The sequence below is a fragment of the Anoplolepis gracilipes genome, chromosome 6, assembly GCF_047496725.1.
Source record: "Anoplolepis gracilipes chromosome 6, ASM4749672v1, whole genome shotgun sequence".
In the NCBI taxonomy this organism is placed as follows: domain Eukaryota; kingdom Metazoa; phylum Arthropoda; class Insecta; order Hymenoptera; family Formicidae; genus Anoplolepis; species Anoplolepis gracilipes.
Genome location: NC_132975.1, coordinates 187,313 through 207,597, shown reverse-complemented (window position 1 = coordinate 207,597; position 20,285 = coordinate 187,313).

The window sequence follows — 20,285 nt, the reverse complement described above, 5'->3', positions numbered from 1 at the left end:
CAAGCCTCGCTTCCGTCCGGGTCGCGGAAGAGTGCTCACGCGTACCCGTGGCCCGGACACATGGAGAAGACAGCAGGACTTACCTGGGTCTCAACACCCGCCCACGGGGGGGAGAGTTTAGTTGGTAGGACTGGCCGGGCGCTTGCGCCGACGGGCCGGGTGAGTCCAACACTACCCCCGGGAGGACCGGGGGGTGTACCTAACTGCATTTTCTCCTCCCTTTGCTTGGTAAAAAAAAAAAAAAAAAAAAAAAAAATTAGGTTAGGTTAGGTTAGGTTAAGTTCCTCCCCGATCCCTCCCCGTCGTGCGCCACCTTGTCGTGGTGAGGAGGCTTAACCCTGAAACCCCATGGAACACCCACACGGCTCCGGCCAAGTTGGGTGAACCTCCGGGGTGGAAGGGGAACTAAGAGCGCACCGTATCCTTAGTAAGAGTACAAGGGGAGCCCAGCGACTCCCTTAGGGACTGCGCCCACCCCCTTGGGGGTGGTCTAAAGCGCGGACCCAATCGCTGGTAGGGGTAGGCGGCCCTAAGTGCAATCGCCCGGTGGTACGGCACTGTTGGGGGAGGACTGCTCCCCGCCCGTGACACACCGCTGGGTGCTCCTGGCACATGAGGGTTTCCGCGCGTGTGGGTGTTCCCGCCGTGCGGCGTCCCTCGGAGGGATGTGGGTGCTGGCATGGGCTGGCGTTCCACAGTCGTGGGGCTCCATCTCGCGTGCAGGCGGCTCAGTGGGTTCTGCCCCCTGAGTGCGCGCCGCGAGGGGAGCGGACGGGCCGATGGAACTCCGGAACTCCCGGACCCATCGGGCCGGGCCTCTCCCGAGCCGCTTGGACGTTTTCCGAGGACGGGGTCGGGGAGGCGGAGGAGGGCCGGCGCGGGCCGCACGGGCACAGCCCAACGGCGCCGGGTCGGCCCGGCCGTCGGAGCCGCTCGGACGTATTCCGAGGCAGGGTTCGACGGCGGGATGGAGCCCGACGGTGCATCGCGACAGTTTCCCTTCCGAAGCGGTGCATCGTCGGGGCCCTTTGGCGGAAAGTAACTTCCGTCAAGGAGGCGTGCAAGCTGGCCGCCATGGCGGGTAAGATTGGGCCGGGGAGCGGCGACCCAGTCTCAACTGTCCATGGGGCCCCCCCCTCGTGGGCACACCTTGTCGTGGTGAGGGGGCCTAGTAACCGAAAGGTGAAGCCAACGTGCCCAAACAGCATTGCCACGAGTCGGTGTCAGCTTGCTGAACGAATGGCTCTTATGTGGCAAGCGCACCTCGTGCGTTGTTCAGACGGTCTACGGCCGTCCCCCCCTTTTTTTTTTTTTTTTTTTTTTTTTTTTTTTTTTTTCCCTCCCAATTATATGCGGGTGCTCCCGCGGGATGAGGGTGCGGAGCGGTGGGTGCTCCTGCCGTGAAGCGTCCCTCAGTGGGGAAAAGTGGGAGCCGATCGGGACCCTCGCCCGAAGGACTGGATGGGTGACTCAGTCACCCGCCGGGCCAGAGGCGGGGACCACCCCGATCCCAGTGACTCCCACGTGTAAGTGTGTGTGTGTGTGTGTTTACTAATCCTATCTTTATTTTCAGGAATTTTATTTTCAGGTACAATCGGGTTTAGATGTTGCCGTCTGTGGCTTCGTCGGCTTAGGCGGTCATTAGGTCGTCGTTGTCGTCGCGGTCGCTTTCGTCGAGGTCGGGTCCGTATAAAGTCTAAAGACTAAGGTGTTAGGAACCGTGCTTAGGGTCTGCATGATCGCGTAGACGTTAAATGTCGCGGTCGCGAACGGTCCGCTCCGGGATACCTGCCGTCCTCCCGGAGTATCTAGGCTTGGCGGCGTAAAGGTGGCTCTACGTCGCTCGACCACCCCTTCCACCGTACTCGTGGGAATCAAAATGAAACTCAATAAAATCTTTGACGTGGTGAGGAGGAGTGCCCGCCTGGCCGACCGCTTCCGGTCTGGCGCGGCCCCGAGTAGGGAAGCGCGGGGTGTCTCCGTCGTTGAGTCGCGGGTCTGCTCGACCGCGTGCTCGGTGGCGGCCTCCGCCTCCTCGAGAGCGCCTCACCGAGCTGTGCGCGGGCGGGCCCGTGACACAATACGCGATGGCGCACAGCCCCGAGATTGCGGCCTTCCTGCCGCTAGAACCGCGTTCGTGAATCGCGAAATAACCGGGATTAGATCCGCGTACGTCGTGTTAGAGCGTTGTGCTATTACTTCGATTAGGTCGGCGTCATATAACTTAGCGCGAGAATCGGGAACAGGCGCCGAACAAATAGCGCGCGAAATAGAGAAGCCCGCGATTAGATCCGCGCTTAGATCCGCGCTCAGATCCGCGAACATTGCGACAACGGTGCGAAAGACGGTTAGATTCGCGGACCCAACCGTACCCCACACAGCGAGTGGCCCGGCGCCACAGGAATTAGATAGGATAAGCTCTAGCTTAGGTAGTGCGTCCACGGGTGTTAGGATGCTGCAGCTGAACATGCGACGTTCGGCTGTAGTAACGGGCGAGGTACGTCAACTCGTAGTCGAAAAGCGACTTGACGTCTTAGCATTGCAGGAACCACACGTCGGGAAACAAGGTTCGGGTTACAAAGTCGTAGGATTAGGCATAGGGATGAGGGTTGCCGCAGTGCGCTCACAACGTCCGTGGGCAGCAGTGGTAATCTGCAATCCCAATTTAGATACGGTTTTCGTCTCGCAGCTTAGCACTACGCATTGTGTCTGCGTGGAAGTGCGGGCCCCCAGCTTCTCCTTCTACGTTGTCTCGTGCTACTTCCAGTACAGCGACGAGATTGAGAAGCACCTCAGCCACCTCGAAACGGTGCTTCGTTCACTGAGGGGGGAGAGACTTATTATAGGTGTAGACGCCAATGCTCGATCGTCACTCTGGGGTCCCCAAGAGACAGACGATAGAGGTGCCCGATTCGAGGACCTCATCAGAGCATTTGGCTTGTCAGTGGTCAACGATGCTGGACAGCCGCCCACCTTTTGGACGACAAGGGGTTCGTCATTCATCGACGTAACCCTGACGTCGCCCTCCATGAACAAGTTCATCTGTGACTGGAAGGTAAGGTGTGACTGGACCACCAGTGACCACAGGGCCGTGGACATAAGATTGAGATTGCCGAAAGAGTCAGGTGCCGATCGGGGCGCTGGGAACACGAGGTTCGACACAAGTCGGGCCGACTGGGAACGGTTCTCCGTCACCCTGACAGATCTTTCAAGATCGCAACTGGAGGCTATCGATCTGTGCTCCACAATAGAAGTAGAGAAAATGGCAGAAACGCTCACAGTGGTGCTCACAGAGACCTGTGCTGCGTCAATGCCCAGAAAGCGCAAATTTAGGAAGTCCAACCCGTGGTGGACTAAAAAACTAACGATAGTTAAGAAACAGGTATATAGGTTGCGCCGTGCCCTTCAGGGAGGGCGAGAGGACCCTACTTACCTCCGGGTACTGCTGGAGTATCGTTCTTCACGAAGGCAGTACTGTAGGGAGGTGAAGCGGGCGAAACTCGCTAGCTGGCGGAAGTTCGTCACATCGCACGGCAACCGGGAGCCCTGGGGCTTCGTTTACAAGCAACAGGCGAGCAAACTCCAGGTTGAGAGGGTGCTAAGCACACTCCGGTGTGGTGAATATTCCACAAAGTCACTAGGGGAGACCGCTAGTTACCTCCTGGATGTGCACATCCCAGATGACCGGGAGATAGAAGACACGCTCGAACAGCGTGAAATTAGAAACGAATGCAGGGTCGCTCCAGATACAGCCGACGCCTCTTTCTTCACGGAGGCGGAAATGGCTCGCGCGGTAAAGACTTTTAAAAACAATAAAGCTCCGGGTTTAGATCTAGTCGAGGTCGCCGTACTCAAGGCGGCCTGTAAAATAATCCCCGGTCAACTAGTTAGGCTTTTTAACGGGTGTCTCCAGTGGGGCGTCTTTCCTTCTGTCTGGAAGGAGGGTTCACTCCGAATCCTCCTGAAAGGCGAAGACAAGGATGAGAGAGACCCGAAATCCTACAGACCCATTTGTCTCCTCTCCGCAGTAGGAAAACTTTTCGAGAAGCTTATAAAAGCTCGTCTGCTAGACACGTCACTGGCACCGGGGAAGGTCTCCGATCGACAGTTCGGGTTCATGCCCGGAAGGTCGACGGAGGAAGCTGTCGTGGAGTTGCGACGGATGGTCTCTGCCTCCGAAAAGAGGTACGCCATTGCGCTTCTCTTCGACATTTCCGGGGCTTTTGACAATGTCTGGTGGCCCCTTGTGCTAGATAGCCTTAAGAAACGAGATTGTCCGCGTAATATTTTCGAAGTACTCCGGAGTTACTTCAGCGATCGAAATGTAAAAATTTCTCTTAGCTCCGCGGAGGTGTCCAAGCGGGCTGAGAGGGGATGCCCTCAGGGTTCCGTTCTGGGCCCGGCCTGCTGGAACCTCATGTTTGATGGCCTGTTGAGATTACTGGAAGACGTGATTCCAGATAGATTCGCCGCGTACGCGGACGACCTCGTGGTCGTCATAAACGGAAACTCGCGAAGGGAACTCGAGACAGAAGGCCAACGTGTAGTTAACATAATAACAGAATGGTGTAGGTCCGCGAAACTTCAGATTTCCGAGCGTAAAACTGAAGCCATCATTCTGAAATCCGACGCGATCGCGAGAAACCCGATAGGTAGACGGGGAGGAGCACGACCGGATAGGAAGCGAAAAACAAATAAGAAAACCGTCGACTTCGAGAATAGACCGCCAACCATTAAAATCGGTGAAACGAAAATAGGATTTAAGCGAACGGTTAGGTATCTTGGCGTCTATTTAGATAGAAATTTAAAGGTCAGATCGCACTGCGAATATTTAAACAGCAAAGTCGGTCCGCTGTTCGAGAAGTTAGGTAGAGTAGCGAGAGCCCATTGGGGCCTGCGTTTTAGGACACTCTCCACAATCTACCGGGGCGTGTTCGCACCGACAGTGGCTTATGCTGCTGCGGGGTGGGCCGACCTGTGTACGGAGAGAGATATTAGAATTCTGAGAGCCTTGCAGCGTCGAGTCCTAATTTCAATGACTGGCGCATACCGCACGGCCTCGTGGGAGTCGCTTTGCGTCGTCGGAGGAGCGACTCCTGTAGATATAGTTCTTCGCGAAAGTGCCGCGCGTTATAACGTTAGGTCGAAAAAAGACGCCAAGATCGGTAATATCGAGATCCCCGCCGGAACCGAAAGAAAAACCGCGATCGTAGGAATTAAAAATGAGGCGATAAATATGTGGCAGACCCGATGGAACTCTTCAAGTAAGGGTCGTACCACGTTCGCCTTCTTTAGGGACGTGCGAGATAGACTAGCCGCGCGTTCGTTAGAGATAAATCATTGGAGCACACAGGTTCTCACTGGACACGGAGACTTTAGGGAGAGACTCGCGTCGTTAGGTCTCGCGGAAAGTGACGTGTGCATTTGCGGAGGTGGAATCGATTCAGTCCAGCACTTCTTGCTGGAATGTCCCCTCTTTGACGCGCAGAGAGAGATAATGCGAAGCGTCGTACCGGAAGGTGAATGGCAGTGGCCGGATGTGGCACGCTTCTTCGTGTCAAACCCAGAGGCCATTTCCGTGTTCACCGATTTTTGTCGAGAATCCCTCTGGCTAAAGGGATACGAAGCGTAGATCATATATTAGGTAGGCGCGTTGTTCAACCGAAGAGGTCGGAGCCTTCGGGTATGGGGGTGTGATCCCGTAATCTTCTCGGGACAACCACGCTCTCGAGCAGCGTTCGCGTCGCGTTAGATAAAATTAGGTAGGACTCCAATTACCTTGATACGCCCACCTATCCCACCATTCCCTTCGCCCGACAGGGTCAGAAGCGTTCATCCAGGTCGGGATGCAAATGGACAGGCCTCCCCGTGGTCCCCGTGGGCACGACGGATAAGATAAAGAGGTGAAGGAGTCGGATAGTGGCGAATGCCAGCCGGCGGAGTTTATGTCACCCTAAGGAAGGAAGGATGGGCTTATTCGTCGTGGCCAAACTGTCCATCCTGCACACACGAACCAGCAGGCGCTACTGGATTTTTCCATCGCCCGTCTCGGGGCGGTTCCGATAGACAGTGGATGTAAAAATGTGGCGTATGCCTGAAAGGGCGAGGTAGCACGGGCCTTTCCCACTCGTGGGAACGGCTCACACATTAACTGTCCATGGGGCCCCCCGGGTGGCACCACCCGCTGCGGTATCCCGAAGGTCGGAGGCCGGGAACCCCCGAAAGCTCATGGAGGCGTCAAAACCTCCATGGGTGAGTAAGGGGCCGGGGAACAGTGCCGGGGATGTATATCCCCCGGCCCGTGTCGTATGTCACCCCTTCGGGGGAACTTGGGGCCCTGTCGTGGAGTGTTGCCGGTCATGTTCCAGGACACTCTGCGGCAGGTGAGGGTACACCCTGGGTGACGGAGCCGCAGCGGGAAGCGGGATTATTCAGAATAATGAATTTCCAAAAAATAAATAAGAAGACTAAGGCGGAACCCACCGCAGAATTGTCTGCGGATGGAGCGACTGAGGAGACCTTTAAGGTCCCCAAAATACCCGAGGGCTCTGAGAAGGATATGCCTTCGTACACAGGGCCATCGACATCTAGCGGCAAACCTACCATCACGGCCATTCAGGATGGTAAGGCAGCGAGGGAGGCACTAGAAAGGAAATACCTCCAATTTCCAATGGCCAAAAAAACGAGCAAATGCCCTCACAACGCGAGGCATATATGCCATAGCTACCGAGCGAGCGGGAAAAGGAGGAAACATACCGATACATGTATTACTCCTGCTCCCAGTGACGAGGACTTGGCGTTCCCAGTGGGATCACGCGCCAGTAGCGTGGCGGGTGATCCTGACGAGTACGAAGCAGAATCGCACGCTGGGTCGTATTATGCTGGCTCCGAGGACGAGCAGTCGGACGTCAGCTCCGTCAAGAGAGGCAGAGGAAGGCCCATCACCACGGGTGAAGGGACAAGGGAGAAAAGGGAGGCAAGGGCCAGAGCGAGGGAAGAGGCCAGAGAGAGAGGGGACACGGATTGGGCTCTAGGTGCCTCAATGCCCGAAGGACAGGCCTGGGAGAGATGCCGGAACAACCAGAGGGTAGCGAGAGAGATGGTCCGCCACTCTCCGACACCGGCTGTGGTGTCCGACACGATAGCCAACTGCGTGACCATTTTTAAGAGCTTGCAGGTCTCCAAGAACATCAAAGGTCCGCTAGAAGAAGAAATAAAGAAGGCTGTGGCGTCCATCATGGCTGCCACAGCAGTCCTTCACGACAGGACTGCATCGTCCTCACCGAGCAACGCTGAAGCGGAGGAACTTCGGCACCAATTGGAGCTCCTCAAAGCCGAAAAGAAAAAGGAGACGAGCTCAAAAAGCAGATGGCGGAACTCGCCGATCAGATAAAAGTGCTGACGAACCAGCTCAGTACTCGCCTGACCAACGAGGGAAGTGCCACAAAGAGTGAGAAGAAAGGGTGCAGGAACACAAGAGGACGGAATCGCATAGAATCTGACCAAGGGTCAGATTCCGACAGCGAAGAGTGGCAGTTTGTTAGGCTGAAAACACCCCAAAAAGTCTCCCCAAGGAAGACCGCCTCGAGAAGGGGCAGACTATCTCCAGCATGCGTGTCCTCAAGCCTAATTGGGGACCCATGCATGGAGGTAGAACCGCAGGCCGCGAGCGTGACGGAGGCACAGGGACCTTTTTTGAGTGGATCCCCTCGACCCCTTCCTCCAATCACTCGCCTTCCAGTCCAGGGCGAATTCGCAATCCTGTACGAAGCCCTCAATCAACACCTACAAATCGGTGTTGACTTGAGGGAAAGGATGCTGCGATTCTTTGAAACAACGAACGGGCAGGGGGGGCGGTCCAAGCTGCTCCCCTGAACGCACACACCCAGCCGCCAATGGGGAAAAAGGCCGAGGCTGAGATCCCCTCGCTAACTCAGCCCAAGACGCAGGATACTATTCCCAAAAACAGCCAGAGGAACAAAACGGCTAAGAAGGGAAAGAAGAAGAGAGCCAGGTTCGTGCTAACACCAAGATCTCTCCCCCCCCTTTCCTGCCGACACCCGCAGCCGATGAGAGAATACCTGGAAAGAAATCTCGCCAGGATGCGGAATTCTTTGGGGCTCCACCCTCTGACGGAGGACCATTAGGCCCGGGGCCTTTCGACAAGAAGTCGACAGACCCCGGGACATATGGCCCCTCTCCGACCTTCGAAACTCCGTGGAGCGTGGTGGTCGGACGTAAGGGAAAGAGAAAGGTAGGACAGACTCCCCTCCCTTCCAAAACTGTACCCGTTGTTGCGGCCCGGTCACTGACCAGTGAACAGGGTAAGCGAAAGCGGGGGCAGGTAGCGGGGGGGGAGAAACCTGGTAAAAGGAAGGTTCCCAAAACCTCGGCGGTCATGATAACCTGCCCAGAAGGAAAATATGGCGAGAACATGGCCGCCATCAGGAAGAAGGTTAAACTTGACCAATTGGGAATCAAGGAAGGAAGCCTCAAGATAAGGAAAGGTCTCACCGGAGCCTTAATCCTAGAGATTTCCGGCGAGGACAAGGCACGCAAGGCGGGGCAACTCGCCGAACGTGTAAGAGAGGTGACCGGGGACAACAAAGGGGTGCGAATCACGTGCCTCCAGAAAATGGCCGACCTCCGCATTCGGGGGCTGGAGGACTCCATTACCCGGGCGAAGATTGTTGCCGCAATCTCCGGGGAGGGTAAATGCGGGTTCTCGGACGTCAAAGTGGGAGCGTTCGTGAAGGCCCCCCGCACCGGCCTCAATACGGTGTTGGTGCAGTGTCCGATAGACGCGGCCAACAAACTGGTACAGATGGAAAAGGTACCGATATCGTGGTACAAGTTGCTTATCGAGCTGTTGCCGCGGATCCCCTTCCGATGCTTTAAGTGCATGTGCAGCAGCAATGCGGCAACGACCGATCTTGTGCTTCCGCTGCGGCAAAGAGGGCCACAAGGCCAACTCCTGCTCCGAGCCGAAAGTGCACTGCGCACTATGTGCTGATCTTGGGGCACCCGCGGGGCACAGGATGGGGGGCATGAATTGCCACTCCCCGAAAAAACTCAACAAGAAGAAAGGCCAAATCGATTCTTCCCTCCAAAAAACCCACCCCGTCGGCGGGAGAGGTAAAGAGGGGAATCGATAAGGAGAATTCAAGCCCGTCCCTGATGGAGGTCGTTGTGGGAGAAATCCCACAAGCGAATCAAACGGTCCCAGCCGAGTCTGCGCCCGCGCCGATGGACACATCGGAGTGTCGCAAGCGGCGCGCGGACTCGGTCAGAGAAGGAAACGAGGAGGGTGCGGGGGGCAAAGAGCTTTGCTCCGACTCCCCCAAGCCCCAAAGGAAGCCTCGCTTAGGTAAAACTAAGCGAAGCAACGAGAAAGAAGACACCCTTACCCCGGGCGCAACTGAGCCCGTGGGTAATGTGGCACCGGACACAGATGGAGCCCCCCTTCCACGGCCCTGTGGAGGGGGGACTGAAACGACGGTGGCCAACTTTACCGACGTGAATGAGGGCTTGTAAATTTCTGCAAGCAAATATCAACCACGTTCGGCGGGCGCAGGATTTACTCCTGCAGACTATCGCCGAGCGTGGTATAGGACTGGCGATCGTGTCGGAGCCGTACCGTCCCCCGTTAAAACACCCTAACTGGAGGGTGGACGGCTCTGGCACGGTAGCGGTGGTACGCGGTACGGACAACCACAACCCTCCCTGCTCCTTACTCAAGTCAGGAAGGGGGTATGTGGCGGTGAAATGGGGTTCCATCGCGGTGGTGGCATGTTACGCACCGCCTAGTTGGGGCCTCTCCCAATTTGAACGGTATCTGGGGGAGTTGGAGCACTGCATACGCAGCATTCTCCCCCAGGAGATGGTGGTGGCCGGTGACTTCAACGCCAGAGCGCAAACCTGGGGAGACCGGCTCACCACCCCTGTTACGTCCCACCGCTGTCACCAGTTGTTACGTCCTCTGCGTTCGCGAGCGAGGTGCGGTTGCGGTGGTTGGTGTACGCGGATCGCGGTGGCCGAGCGGTAAACCTGTCACGATCAGCGTAGCGGTGCACCGGAAATTAGAGGTCGGGACGTAATGGATAATAGGGAGGATGTGAAGTGAGTAGACAATGAGTACAGATTGTTTACGTATACTAATTTTTATGTATTTATCATTATTTTATACTAAACATATATATACAGTTATATTATATTTTCAAGACGATTAGACAACTAAATTACGGACGGGTATTGGGAGGCGAATTGATAGGTGCTTCAACGGCCGGCAGGATGCATACTCGCCCGAAGAAAGCCTGGGAGGAAATGATCCTCGGTTGCGTAATCCCGAAGTCTATCAACTGCGGGGGCACGGGTCACGGACGGTATTCGATAGGGCCTATGTGAGGAAGCGACGACCCCGCTACTGGATGCCGGTGGAGTGACAGCGTCGTGTAACGGGTCAGGGGTTGACGACTCCGATGTATGGTTTCCCGGTGGAGGGTAAGTGAAGTACCCGACGGATGCTGGGCTCTGACTATCTGGTAGAGACGCAGCTGTTCGGACCGTCAGATAGGAGCCGCCTTGGTATAGTGACCGGATGAGGCGCTTCAATTGATGAGCACGCCCTGCTCGACGTGACCGACCCATGACGCAGCTAAGAAGGTAAGCGAAATCATAATCAACGCCATAGTTGAATACGCGGAGGGGTATAGACTGGGGTTAGCAATAGTAACGCGAGTGATGAAAAGGGAAAAAGAAAAAAACATACGCGTTAAAGTAAATTGGTAAACGAGTTGACTTGACCTTATCTGACGAGTTGCGGGGACAGGGTGAGCCTTAATGAGTTTACTTTAATATTTATTTTATATTTCAGACCAAGAAGAGCGATCGGAGGAATTGTGAGAGACGCCCTGAGAGAGGCGCGGTTCGTGGACTGACAGGAGGCAGATCGCCCTGAGCGAGGCGCGCTGCACGCTAGGAGGCGGAATGCCCTGAAAGAGGCGCTCCTCGGAGGTGAGAGTCGTTCGCCCTGAGAGAGGCGTGCGACCTAGATAGGGGTAGTCCGGCTCTGAAGGAGGCGCACTACGAAGGATGAAGGCAGAGCCGCCCTGAAAGAGGCGCACTGCTAGAAGGGACGTAGAATCCCCCTGAAAGAGGCGCGCTACGTAGGAAGAATGTAGGTCGCCCTGGAGGAGGCGCCCTACGGTGTAGGTAAGGATGGTTATCGCTCTCTGTCTAATGACACTCCCTATGAAGACGTCTGAATAAAATATTAATCTCTTCGATTATAAGTTACAGATATCTGAGGCTCTGGGTATGTCAAGGCGGACGTCGCGGACCTTGCCACTGGTGAGCGGATAAGGAAAAAGAAAAGAAAAAAAAGATAAAGGAAGAAGCTATAAGGAATACAAGAACGCCCTGGAGGAGGCGCGCGTCGCCGCAGGATGAAAGAGAGAGCCCGACGTAGGCTCGAAGGAAGGATGACCTCGTCAGATAAGTAGCACTAATTTGCCCGATAATTTCAATATTAAAATTAGAATAGAAAGCTTGTCTTTATATTTACAGGTATAGACGCGAGAGGTTAACGGCGAGAAGAATTGACACCGAAAAGATGACCGACGCCCGGAATGGACAGGGGCCGCGAACTGACACAAGTATGTATATTTCGAGTAATTACACGTAGACAATATGATTAATGATTACACGAATATATCTTAATAATTACGACTACGTACTCACTTCACTAAATTGTTATGTGTTACAGGAACCACTGGGGAACACACTGTCACGCGGGTGTACACGAGAATGTGGATCTACAATATTAGTATTACAACATTAGTTAATAGAACTTTCCTTTGACTATGATTTCTCGCGCAGACTGGTTTCGGACGCGTAAACGATATTATAGATAGGCGGCATTAATAATTGCCTGGAGAGGAAAAGATAATACGCTTATATTGTTGATAGAAGTAATTCACTGCGAATGAAAATTAAGATAAAATGTTTTTAAAAGTGATAGATAGAATTCGATATGTATTGTGAGCGCCGTGGAAATCGAAAAAGAGAAAGGAAGTATAATAGTGACAGTGGATACAATTAATCAAGAATAAATTTATACGACAGTAAACGTAAGAAACTGAAGGCTAATTAATAGTATTCGCGATATGCTAGTCTCGAAGTCTCTTTGAGTTAATGATTTTGTGTGAATAATACCGAGTAATGAACTAGAAAACACTGATTCGAAGATATAATATTAATTACACTGTGCGAAAATTTGCGAGAGCGTATGTATGATCGAATGTTATAAGGATAACCGATTATTAAATCGTATGAATGACTGTCTGTACGTACAATGAATTTACTGGGTACTGTATGAATCGAGTATTGACTGCTGATCGAATAGTGATTATGCGAAAACTGAATGGTCGGAACGAACCGTACAACAGATTTTACTGTCGGGGCGAAAGCCGAATACTCAATATGATCTGAACTGTCTGGGCAAGAACTGAATACTCTAATGATCTGAACTGTCTGGGCGAGAACTGAATACTCTGTATCTTGAGCACACGGTGCTCCCGTTTATATACCCGTGGTCGCTGAGGGCTCCCACCTTCTGAATTGTAGCGCGCGCAACGTGGTCCGATCCTGGTCATGCTTGTTTGTCACGGGTATCACGCGCCGAGCAATAGTAAGCGGTCACGGTGTTTGTCCGAAATTTTCACGTGATCCGGTTCCTGAATGTTCTAGAAGCTTCGGGACTAGCATTATAATATAATATCTATATTGTTATTTCTAGATATATCGCAATTATTACTAGCGTTACGATAACTTATCTGATTAATTACTTATCGTCGCATTGTATTATACCGTTGTACTTAGATAATTGTAGAGATATGAGAGCATTTTGCTAATTAACTTATTAATTAACAATTATCTATGATGTCGCATAAGGTTATTCGTGGATTACAAGGTCTAAATTAGTCTACAGACGTTAAACTCGCTATTATATAACTATATGTATGTATATTATTATAACTAGTAGTAAAAGTTTATATATATATATATAAGTAATAATGGTATAAATGCACATGTAATATGCCGTGTTATATTTACAATGAATGGATGAGAAGTGTGTAAGTGTGTATAAATGCATAAATTTAAAACAAGTTTATATTGTGAGAGGTTGAGTGTGTAATTTAAATGATACGCATGGAATATGTATGAATTAGCTATAAGATCCGAAACTATTGCGTTACCATGTATATGATACATTGATTATGTGTATGTTAATATATGAATATGCCTGTAATAAGTTTATAATAGGTTTATTGAGAGTGCTTCGTTTGTGCGTACTAATGTGTCACTATGTATATAAATTATTTATAGAGTGTGTGTATTTGCGTGTTACTGGGTGGATAATATGTCTATAATAGTCAGATACTGATTAAACATTGTGTAGATGATAAGTTTATAACGCGCGTACTTTTGTATCACCGGGTATATTAGGTGACTATTGTTATATAATTTTATGGTGTGTTTGTTAAGGAGCGTGTATCTATGTAATTATTTCTGGGTGTTCATTATGCGTTTATACTTGGTTTATGTAGTGTATGATGTGTGTATTATCGTACCACCGTATATATAGGTATGGTCATTTTGTTTATTATGCATATGTATATTGTAATTATCATTCGTCCTCAATAAAATGATAAAGAAGTTTTTGAGAATATTATCACGTTCAAGTTATTTCAGACACCTTGTATAAGTAAGAGTTAATTAAGTAATTGTATATATTTGAGTGTGACTATTTAACTTTAGTTATCTTCCAGAGCTTTTATTCGTTTTAAACTCTTTATGGGATATTTATATTGTTTTCACTATAATATGTATATATATATATTTATCATGAGTAGTTCATTTTAATTATTATTGGTTTTAATTGATCACTTAAATATTGTCTGAGCCTCGAGGAGTTCTTGTCAGGTCATTATAATTTGCCTTTAAAACATCTGTGGATTATGATTTCTGCAGCGAGTCGCATATATATATATATATATATATATATATGTATATGTGCATGCACCAAGTTATCTCCATGGTTGATATATGAAATAATTATAAATGATAGCTGACCGGATTTTTATTGGCAAACCAAATTGGATTCATGGTAAGGAATTATTATGCAGATGATGGGTTTGATCGAATCTTTTATTATTGTTAAAATTTGAATTTACTGAAATCACTGCGCTGCGATGGAATATGAGTAAAATTGACAAGTTATTATATTTGGGTGACAGAATCATTAGACATGTACGTTATTGTGGTATTAATTCGGCTTTGGGATATAAAACTGCATTTAATAATGAAGGCATAATTATATATTGGAGGTGCGGATTAAAATAAATGACTTATTAAAGTTGAAAATATGAGGTGTTCCTGAAGTAAAATGGGTCTATAACAATGTGCGCTTAACTTTTTATGGCGGGGCTGTAGCTCTATAAGTTGCTACCTTTTTTGGTTCCTTATGAGTCAAGGCGCCAGGAAATAATTAATTAAGGTCACTGAGCGGGTTTTTTATGTGATGTTTAAACCGTTAAAAATTGGGTGCTTTTTGATGTTGCGACAACTTTTGATATATTGAGAAAAGTGATTTAGACTGTGCATAGGAAGTTGCAATTGCACATACGAGTTACTTGGCTTGCTCAGTTTTAATAATTAATGAAAGTTCATATACAGGGTGTCCCGAAAGTACCGATCGGAGTTTATTATATGAAGCTTATGGAATTTAACCAAATGAATCGGTCGGTTGTTAAACACTATTTTATACTAATGTTTGGATAATGTGACAATGTTAGTTTATATACCGGGTGTCAATTTATTAAGGTGAACATGTATCGGGAGTTGTATTTCCGCTTATTCGCAGTTATGATCTCTTTCCTTGCGTGATTTTAGCTTGTTATATAGATTTACTTTATATTTTTGTTATACCGGGTGGTGGTTAATTCTCGATGCGTGTGTCTATGGTGATGTGTACGTGTATGTTTGTGTTTAGTAAGAGTGATGACGACGAGGTGGAGTGAACATTGGTTTATATTATCGCTATTACTTAATTTACGTTATTCTATTGACGCGTACTTAATATTATGTTTCCTTTTTATTTTTCAGGTACTGCAACTAGAGTGACAAAACTAAATGGGTAATTATAATAAAATTAAGATGTTTGACCGACTTGGTGGGTCGTTTCTCTTCCCTTTTTCAGGTGCTGAGGAGGCGGACCAGAAGGTGATATACCGGGTGGCCGGAAAATAGGTAAGAATTTTCATTGGACAACTAATTAATTATTTTCCTTCGTTTTTAGGTAGGTGATAGGGGAGAACCAGTGATGGGGATAAAACAAGAAAAGAGAAGAAAAAGAAAAAGAAAAAAAAAAGGATGTTCTAGCCGGAAACATAATAAAAGTTATTTATCGGCTTAATCTATTTTTGATAATAACTATATATATATATATATATATATATATATATATATATATATATAAAAAATAAAAGAATTTTATAGGTGCTTAACGCTTACTATGTCTACTTAACAGGTGACGTATGGAGTCAACGGACGGCGACTGGTGTCAAGCGGAGGCGCTGGACGTGACACACCCAAGGGAGAGATCCTACTGGATTGGATGGGGGCTCTCGAGCTATGCCTACTAAACACCGGCAACGAGCCTACGTGCGACCGGCTGCTGCAAGGGGCGTCCATAGTGGATCTTACTATGATAACCCCCTCCGCGGCACGCATAAATTGGTCGACCAAGAGACTCTATCGGACCACCGATATATCGAGTTCGGTTGCACCACCCTCCAGCCCGGGAGCCCGACCGGCGGTGCGCCACCGCCGCGATGGAATCTGAAAAAGTTAGACCCGGATAGGTTGACGGCGGCCGTCCAGGCCATCCTTTGGCAACACCATCCGTCAGAGAAGGCAGTGGGGAGCCTGGTGGAAAATGTCGCGCGCCTGGTAGACTCAATCACACAGGCGTGCGACTTCTCCATGCCTAAGAGCAGGCCCCACTCGCGCCGGGCTGCGTACTGGTGGACGAAGGAAATCGCGTGTCTTCGCCGCTCCTCCGTCGCGGCCAGGAGACTCCTCAAACGCGCCCAGCGCCGTGGCGACGAGGCCTGGAAAGCCGAGGCACTCAGCGATTACCGGTCCGCTCGAGTGGCGCTGAGTGTCGCCATTCGCTCCTCCAGGGCGAGATCGTGGGACAAATTGATCGCGTCCCTGGACGCCGACCCGTGGGGGCGCCCGTATAAGATAGTGACGAATAAACTTCGTCATTGGGCGCCCCCCGTGACGGAAACCCTCCCCTCGGGATCCCTGGACCGAATAGTCGGGACTTTGTTTTCGCCGAAAACCGATCCTCGAGGTCTCAACTGAGGCAGCGCGAACACCGGCGCTGCCGAGGCCTGGTCCAGGGATCTCGAAATCACCGAGGAGGAGTTGAGGGATGCCGTCCGGGGGGTCAAGAACAACAAGGCCCCTGGCCCGGACGGCATCCCAGGGCGCGTTTGGAAGCTCGTCCTGGAGGAGCCAAACCTATCCGGGTGGCTTAGAGGCATCTTTAATAGATGCCTCGCGGAGAAGGAATTCCCCCCAATGTGGGGAAGAGCCAAGTTGGTTCTTCTCTACAAGGGCGGTAAGAAGGAGGGTGACCCGTCATCGTACCGGCCGATTTGCCTGCTGGACGAGGTCGGTAAAATATACGAGAGGATTCTCGTTCGCCGACTCGTCCAGCATCTGGCGCGCGATGAGGTCCCTTCCCTTTACGAGGAACAATACGGCTTCCGTGAGGGCAGGTCCACGATAGACGCCGTACTGCGCGTCAGGGCCCTCACGGAGTCAGCTGTGGAACGCGGGAGGGTGACGTTGGCCGTCGCTTTGGACGTGTCCAACGTCTTTAACACCCTCCCGTGGAAGGCAATCGGGGACGCGCTCAACACCCACCTCGTCCCCGACTACCTCGTGAAGGGAATTCGAGCCTACTTCGGTCACCGTAGGCTCGAATACAGAAACCAAGAAGGCCGGGGTCACACCCGTCGTGTGTACTGCGGGGTCCCACAGGGCTCCGTGTTGGGCCCGTTGTTGTGGAACCTCGGGTACGACGGGGTCCTCCATACCGCCCTCCCCCTCAACTGCCGGGTCATCGGGTATGCCGACGATACCCTGCTGGTAGCCGAGGGGGACAACTGGGGGGAAGCCCTAAAAAGGGCTAACGAAGGGGTGGCAGGCCTTGTGAGGGCCATTAGCCGGACTGGCCTGAGGGTGGCCCCCAGCAAGACCGAGGCGGTTTATTTCTACGACCGCCGGGCCGCTGGGGAGCCTCCCCCCACCTCCCGATTAAATATGGACGGTACTGTTGTTTCAGTGGGGTCCCAGATTAAATACCTGGAGCTCCACATCGACGGCCGATGGAGCTTCGCGGGTCACTTTGACCGCCTGGTCCCAAGAGCGGAGAAGGCGGTGGCAGCGATTAGCCGCTTGCTGCCGAATCTTGGTGGGCCGGACGGTCGGGTGCGCCGCGTCTACGCGCACACCGTCCTTAGCATACTAATGTATGCAGCACCGGTGTGGGCGGGCGAGGCGATGGCCACCAGACGCATACAGGACGCGATGCGTCGCGTCCAGCGCAGGTTGGCCATTCGTCTCGTTCGAGGCTACAGGACGGTGTCGCACGCGGCGGCCACCATCCTGGCCGGACTCCCCCCCTGCATATGGTCGCGGATTCATACAGACGTCTGTATGACCGGAAATCCGCGGCACGCAGGGGAGTCGCCAAGATCCAGGCCAGGATACTGGGCACGTGGAAGCTCCAGGAGAAAAGTCCCTCGAGCAGCGATGGATCGCGTCGCTGCACGAGCGCCCCCCAACATCCGGGGAGAGGACTATATCGGCCGTCCTGCCCTGTCTGGAGGAGTGGCTGGACAAAGCGTGGGGCAACAGTACGTTTAGGATGACACAGGTGCTCTCCGGACATGGGTGTTTCGGAGAGTACCTGTACCGCATCGGACGGGAGGCAAGCGAGGCCTGCCACCACTGCGGTCACGAGAAGGACACCGCGCAACACACCCTTCAGGCATGCCCAGCCTGGAGAGACAAGCGTGATGTTCTAACCCGGACTATTGGGAACGACTTGGCGCTGCCGAGCGTCGTCGTCAAGATGCTCGGCAGCGAGGACAACTGGAGAGGCGTGGCCGCCTTTTGCGAGGCGGTCATGGCCCAGAAAGAAAGCGCCGAGAGGGAGCGTAGACCGGGACGGGTGAAGAGAAGGGCTCCTGACAGGAGACCCCAACCTCTCCCACCACCCGGGCCCCTCTTGCGTCCGGTGACGGTCCGGCTGGTGCGACTTCCGCCGCACCCGCCGCCGTCATCGTCGCCACCGGCGACGGCGCACCCATCGACACCCATGGGAGCGCCGCCAAGATGACAGTAAGTGGGGAGAGGGAGCAGACTGGTTCTGCTCGACCTTCCCCCCCTTACTTTTCCCTCTTTTTTGCCCTCTCTATTTAACCCTCCCCCAGATGAGAGGGAGGGTCGAGATTCTAAATCTTGACTCTCCCCCACCACCCCCCATCGGGAGGAAGAAAAGACACGACGGGAAGAGGTAGTGGCCCTCCCGCCGCAGAGTAAAAGTTCGATTTGGAGAGGAGGGGAGTATAGGATATGTTCCTTTCTCCCCTCCCTCCCAGGAAGAACTCCTGTTAAAGAGTGTGGCGAGGGGAAGCTCCTGAAGTATTACATCGCTAATTCAAGGATTGTTTCCACGTGAAACAAACTGCTAAGGTTCTGCCCGCACCCACATTGTAAGGTGAAGAACTACCTTATATCTAGAGGCAGAGTGCCATCGCATGCTGATAGACACCCTGCACCGGGCGCCTCCGTGTTTTGTACAGGGGGTAGGCGCACCCCTGTTCGAGCCGTGTGTAGCATCGGGACGGTAATGTCCTTCAACCCACATCGGGCTTCCTAAACCGTGTCTTCGCCTCCGCGTTTTTATACGAGGGGGAAGGCGGACCCTTGTGCGTACCGTGTATAGCATCGGGACTGCGGTCCTTCAACTTACATCGGGCGTCCTGTTAACCGATCCGTCTTTTGAGATTCCTATACAGAGGAAAGAGGACCCCTGTTGCGGTGTTTGGTGACTTTGGGACTCGAATCCAGCCGAAAATTCCTCCAACACCCACCATCAAAACCCGAATCAGGGGTGAGCGGCCCCCTGATGCCTCGCCCTGCTGTCAAGCCAACAGGTCGGGTCCAACCCGAACCCTGCATCGTAGGGTTGCGACTACCCTACAACGACCAAAGCGATTCCGGCCAAACCCGCAGTCCCCGAGGAGCAGGCGGATCCCCCGACACCGAGATGGCCCGGAAGCGCGACCGTCCCGGGAGGCTCGTCGGCACCCGTAGGTCCGCCTCCCCCCAAGAAGCCGCGCCCCGACCGCTCGCTTCCCGTCTTGTTGGGATTTGCGACGCGTAAGCCTCACTTCAGGATCGGCACCCGGGGAGCCCGATCAGCATCGGTTGCCTCTCCATCCGATCGGCTCTTCTGAAGAGGACTCCTCCGGAAGGGAGGACGCTCTTCAGGCGGGCGCGCTAAGGTCCTCGCGTAGTGCCTTCGTTACTCCTCAACCCCCGCCCAGCCACGCTCCGGCTTAAGGGCTTTCGCCCTCGGCGTACTATGTGGCGTTCACCATCATTTCCGCCGCGACCGTCGCGTCTGTAGCAGGGACCGATTTGTAAACGTCCAACACCCAGGTATGCATGCCGGTGCTATGCATCCTGCCCGAGCCGAAGTCCAAGAGGAAATCCGGCTAAAGATGCGCTCTTAGCTATCCCTCCACTCCGGTTTCCCGGGGCTTCAGGACAAAGCCTCCCTACCATGTCACAGTGGCGCATCATCGGGGAAGATCGGGGAGGAACCTTTTTTTTTTTTTTTTTTTTTTACGTGAGGAAAATGCATTACGCATCCCCCCCGAATGTGGGTATCCGGGGGGTATGTGGGACTCTCCCTATTTAAGGGCATACCCACTAAAAACCTCACGAGTGGCTTCTTTGGCGATTATAGGGGAGACTCCTGGAACTAGCGATGCAATACTTCAGGAGCCTCCCCTCGCCGCACTCCTTAATTGGAGTTCTTCCTGGGAGGGAGGGGAGAAAAGAATATATCTTATACTCCCCTCCTCTCCAAATCAAACTTTGACGCTGCGACGGGAGGGCCACTATCTCCTCCCGTC